Consider the following 6000-nt stretch of genomic DNA (forward strand, 5'->3'; position numbering starts at 1 on the left):
TACTCGAGTAAATGCTTTTTAAAATCAGGCCCTAACCTTTTAATTTTGTGATGATTGCATTTTTTTTTATTGTTATTATTTAGTTTTTTTCTGATTGTTCACCATTTTGATGTTATATAAGAAAACAGCATATAAAAAATACAATTGTCATTTGCCATTTGCTAATGCCATCATTAACTTAGGATTTGCATGAGAGGGTGCTAACCTGAATGCACATTGTTGTGGGCACGTAGTAACTCCTTGCAGCATCGGCAGTGAAGTCTGCACACAACTGCGGGTTAAACTGTGCGTTCTGCAGAGCGCACCTTATTATATGAGCCCCGATATTTGGTTTTGCTACTGTCTGCCTGTTTTTACGGTGGAAGCCCATGGAAAGCAGAACTTGTTATGGGCACCCTGTTTTCGTGTTTAATAAATCTGGCATTATTGGAACGGATGTTGTGGACTGAATTTAATTCCAGAGTTTGGGTTTGAACTGTTACTCGTCAGAAGAAAACAAACACATGGGGGATTCGTCCACAGAGAGAAGTTTGTGTGTCCAGTAAAGGCAGGTGCACTACACCATCTGCTTAAAGATTTTCAAAGAACCAGAGTGACCAGTGAAAGATGAGGACTCCCATTTCATCTACCCTAGTAGGGGGTTACATATGCTAAATTGTCATCCATAATCAAACTTCACAGTAACAAATCTACCCACAGACCTGAAACTCACAAATTATGTAAGTTTCACATTAACCAACTCACAGTAACACTTGTGTCGCCGCAATTATAATAGTGCAAATAAAAAAAATCAGAATGTAGTCTCTGAGGAAAACAGTACAAAAAAAACCTGTCTCACCCAGATATTCTCCATTCGTCTACTTCCTTTGCACATGTAAATCACTGAGTGGTCAATATTGGGAAAAAAAAAAAAGTAAAATAGATTACTTATCTGGCTAAAGCTAGCTGAATAAATTATAATTTATTTATTTATTTAATTGGTTTTATATACCGGTATTCGAGAATACATCATATTGGTTTACAAAATTAAAAGTAAAAAATAATTGATATTCAGCTGGATGAACATCCCGCTGAATACCCTTAAAGTTATCCAGCTATTCGTAGTCAGATAACTTTGAAACTAGCCAGCTGTGTCTGAGTATCGTTGGTTAGGTTCAAAATTTGTCTGGCTATATTCATAGAATATAGTCGGTTAAATGTTGACCAATTTTTTAAAAACCTGTTAGAGGACTGATAGCAAAATATCATCCTCCAGCCCAGGCAGCAAGGGGTTAACTTTTCCCAGCTATGTCACATGATCCTGTGAAGGAAGGGGTGTGATGGTAAGGATTACCTATGTGGCAGACCCTTCTGGTCTGGCCATCAGATGTCACTGTCTCTGCATTAGAACACACACACAGGCCGATACAGTACAGTGCACTCCAGCGGAGCGCACTGCTAATCCGTGATTGGACGCGCGTTTTTGATGCGCTAACTTTACCCCTTATTCAGTAAGGGGTAATAGCGCGTCGAAAACATGCGTCCAAACTCCCCCCCCCAAACCTAATAGCGCCCGCAACATGCAAATGCATGTTGATGGCCCTATTAGGTATTCCCGCGCAATTCAGTAAGGGGGTAATTTTCAAAGGAGTTACGCGCATAAATGTAGCTACTATTGTAGCAATTTTCAAAAGCCATTTACTCATGTAAAGTGCACTTATGCAAATAAATCCTATGGACAATTCAATGGCATATATTGTAGCAATTTTCAAAAGCACACTTACTCGAGTAAAGTGCATTTACATGCGTAAAACCCAGATTTACGCATGTAAATGCTTTTTAAAATCCGCCCCTAAGTAAAATGTGCAGCCAAGCCGCACATTTTATTTTAAGAAATTAGCGCCTACCCAAGGTAGGCATTAGTTTCTGCTGGTACCGGGGAAGTGCACAGAAAAGTAGTAAAAACTGCTTTCTGTGCACTCTCTGACTTAATATCATGGCGATATTAAGTCGGAGGCCCCAAAAGTTAAAAAAGTAAAAAATAATTTAAAAAATTTTTTAAATGGGCCCACGGCTCGCGGGTTGAAAACCGGATGCTCAATTTTGCCGGCGTCCGGTTTCCGAACCCATGGCTGTCAGCGGGTTTGAGAACCGACGCCAGCAAAATTCAGCATCGGCTGTCAAACCCGCTGACAGCCGCCGCTCCTGTCCAAAAAGAGGCGCTAGGGACGCGCTAGTGTCCCTAGCGCCTCTTTTTGCCACAGACCCTAATTTAAATAAATTACTTTACTGTATTGCGCTCACAGGAGAGCGGGCACTTGCCCGCTCTCCCGCGATTTTTACTGTATCGGCCCGACAGTAAGGAGCCATCCATCCCCCTCAGTCCCTCCCACCTGGAGGCTCTGGACTGGATGCCTCAATGCCAGGAGCGGATTGGCCTATCGGGGAATTGGGCATCCCCCGGTGGGCCGGTTGCTCCCATCACGTGATTTTTTTTTTTTTTTTTAAACTTCCTGGCCAAAGACAAGAAGAGGGTCTGCTGGCGATGTGGCCCGAAGAGAAACCTGCGGACAGGGCCGGTGGAAGCACTAGGCCTGGGCCGCCGCGAGCAGTGGTATCCCGAGGGGAGCCAATGCCCCCAGGCGCAGGGAGGCTTATGCAGCGTTGCGACAGGCAGATCGGCAGGGCCGTGGTGAGGCTCATGTCACCACGGCCCGAAGAAAAAGATCGCGTTTAAATGCGCTGATGCTCCTCCTCCTTACTGCCCGTGCGGCCCTGGAAGTAAACGTTGCACGGAGCCACATGGGCAAGAAGGAGGAGGAGCATCAGCGCGTGCAGAAGAGAAGCAGCGCGGCCCGAGAAGAGGAAGAGGCCCGGTAGCAGGGCCGCCGCAGAGCCCATCCTGTGGTGACCCGCGAAGAGGAGACCCAGAGGTGAGAGAGAGGATAAGTGGCCATAGAGTGGGTGTATGAAATGAGTTGAGAGATTGTGTGTGAGAGTGAAGACCTGAATGTTTGCAGAGACAGCATGTGAGAACCTGTGTGTGTGAGAGAGAGACAGCATGTGAGAGTGAGAGCCTGTGCTTGAGCAAGACAGCATGTGGGAGTGAGCAAGACAGCATGTGGGAGTGAGAGAGAGCCTGTGTGTGTGAGACTCAGACAGCACGTGCCAGTGAGAGACTGTGTGAATGAATGATTGTATGAGAGAGAGCATGTGACAGTGAGAGCCTGTGCTTGAGCAAGATAGCATGTGGGAGTGAGAGAGAGCCTGTGTGTGAGACTCAGACAGCACATGCCAGTGAGAGACTGTGTATGAATGGTTGTATGAGAGAGAGCATGTGAGAGTGAGAGCCTGTGCTTGAGCAAGACAGCATGTGGGAGTGAGAGAGAGCCTGGGTGTGTGAGAGTCAGACAGCATGTGCCAGTGAGAAACTGTGTGTATGAATGATTTTAAATGAGAGAGCATGTGACAGTGAGAGCCTGTGTGTGTGTAAGAGAGAGAAATGCATGTGAGAATGAGAATCTGACTATGTGTTTGAGAGAAGAAGATGAAGAGAAAAGAAACAGAAAAAAAGACAATATAAAAGGAATTGGCAAAAAAAAAATAAGAAAGGGAAGGTGGAAAAAAAAAGCCTGTGACCAACCAATTAGAAAATTAAGATCAGACAGCAAAAGTAAAAAAAAAAATTAATTACTTTTTACTGATTGGCACATGTAATCTTTGGGAATGTGCAAAATAGCACTTTCTCTATGCGGATCTCACAATGTACGAGATCAGCATGGAGAAAGTGGAAGCCCACGGGGCCTGCACAGAGGAGGCAGCAGAATGGGCTTCAGTGTCAGTAGCAGCAATCAGCACCTCCCCAATAGCCATGTGACATCAGTGACAGTGGCAGCAGAGGAATGAAAGAGGCTCTGAGGTTGCTGGCAAAAGAGAGGGGGGTCTGCCTTTAGTGTGTGCATGTGTATGAATGGGACTCTGCCTGGGGCTGTATGTGTGTGAATGCATGGGTGCCTGCCTGGGGGATGGGGAGGGAGTGGTGTGAGAATGACTGGGAACTTGCCTGGGTGTGTGTGCTTGTGTATGTGAGGGAGCCAGTGAGTGTGAGAGCACGAGTCAGTGTGTATGAGAAAATCCAAGGGAGTAAGAGTTTGTGTGTGGAGGGGAAGAGAGTGTCTTAGAGCCTGAGAGTGTGTCAGTGTCTGTGAGAGCGAGAAGTTATGGTGGGTATAAGAGCATGAATGTGTATATATGTGACAGTGTATGTGTGAGAGAGAATGGACATGTGAGTATGTGTGAGAGAGAGAGGATAACCTCCTAATCCTCGACAATATCAGGGTGCCTGGAAATCAAGAGCTCCCACAGAAGGGGACAGCAGGGGCTTTTTAAAATTATTATTAGTTTTAATTATTGAATATTATTTGTTGTCTGCTCTTTTTGAAATATTTTATTGGTGATATATACACATTTTTGAAAATTTCCCTGAGTTAAATTACTGGAGGTTCTATTCATCAGCAGTTTTGAAATATATATTTTTAGTATGATTTTCCTATTGTGATGTTTTATAGTTCTTGATTTTATTGTTTGATGTTTTATGAGGAATGATGGTATTTTCTGTTTTTCCATTGCTGCATTACTTACAGTCTAACTTGTCGCGATTTCCAGTTCAGTTTGTCTGTGCATATTTTATGGTCCCTTTATTCTGTATTTGGTGACTCAGCAAATTGTATGTGTAATTGGGTACCCATGGGCCAGTATGGAGAAAAATCCCCCTGGCCACTATTTTCCCACAATCCGCCCCTGCTCAATGCTATTTAGCCCAGCCATGCTAATGTCCGGGGGCTTCAGTTTGAGGAAGCAAGAGAAGAGTAAAGATGTATTTTTTCCACACTCTGGTGGGGCCTCCCAGCTTCTCCCAAAGGAGTTTCTTTTAGAAGTGGCACCTCCCAGTGCACTCCCTGCCTGAGGATCCTTCTCCTATTTAGCAGAGAGACAGATTATAAGCCTGATGTCCCTTTGGGGAGAAGGGGCTCTCTCTACAGGGGACCAAAGACATGTGAGCCTTCTCTAAACCCTAGGTAGGCAGGCACCAGTGATGGATCCTGCTGCGAGAGACAGTGAGGGCAAAAGAAATATCCAGTATAAGCTTTAAAGTATCTTTTTGGAGTCTAGCAGAGTGATAAGGGGCATGGAACGGCTGCCCTGTGAGGTAAGGCTAAGGAAGTTAGGGCTGTTCAGTTTGGAGAAGAGAAGACTGAGGGGGGATATGATAGAGGTCTTTAAGATCATGAAAGGACTTGGAAAGGTTAATGTAAATCTGTTATTTACTCTTTCAGATAATAGAAGGACTAGGGGTGGGGGGGCACTCCATGAAGTTAGCAAGTAGCTCATTTAAAACAAATCAAAGAAAATTCTTTTTCACTCATGCACAGTTAAAGTCTGGAATTCATTGCCAGAGGATGTGGTTACAGCAGTTAATGTAACTGGGTTTAAAAAAGGTTTGGGTAAGTTCCTAGAGGAAAAATCCATAAACTGCTATTAATTAATAAGCAACAGTAGCTTGAGATGTATTTATTATTTGGATACTTGCCAGGTACTTGTGACTTGGATTGGCCACTGTTAGAATGGATACTGAGCTTGATGGACCCTTGGTGTGACCCAGTATGGCATATCTTATGTTCTTATGGGGATGTTTTTGGATTCCCCCTCCCCATTGGGATCTCAGTGCAGGAAGATATAGGCCCCTCCATAGATCCCACTGACTTTTCCTTAAGAGAAGTCCCTCGGAGACATCAGAGAATAAAGGATGAAAGAACAACCAAACTAAAGGGAGGAAGAACAAGATGAAGGGATCCCATCCAGATTTCCACCCAAAGGATCAGGACAGGCTGAGCGACCAAGGAGAAGAGGTCTAAAGGGAGGATTTTCCAGTAAAGCTGGGGACCCCTCCAATAGGATTCCTGCACGGCTGCTGGGAGAGTTATGCGCATTTAAAATCACCATGGGCTCTACTCATAGGTC

This window comes from Rhinatrema bivittatum, chromosome 9, assembly GCF_901001135.1.
Source record: "Rhinatrema bivittatum chromosome 9, aRhiBiv1.1, whole genome shotgun sequence".
NCBI classification, from domain to species: Eukaryota; Metazoa; Chordata; class Amphibia; order Gymnophiona; family Rhinatrematidae; genus Rhinatrema; species Rhinatrema bivittatum.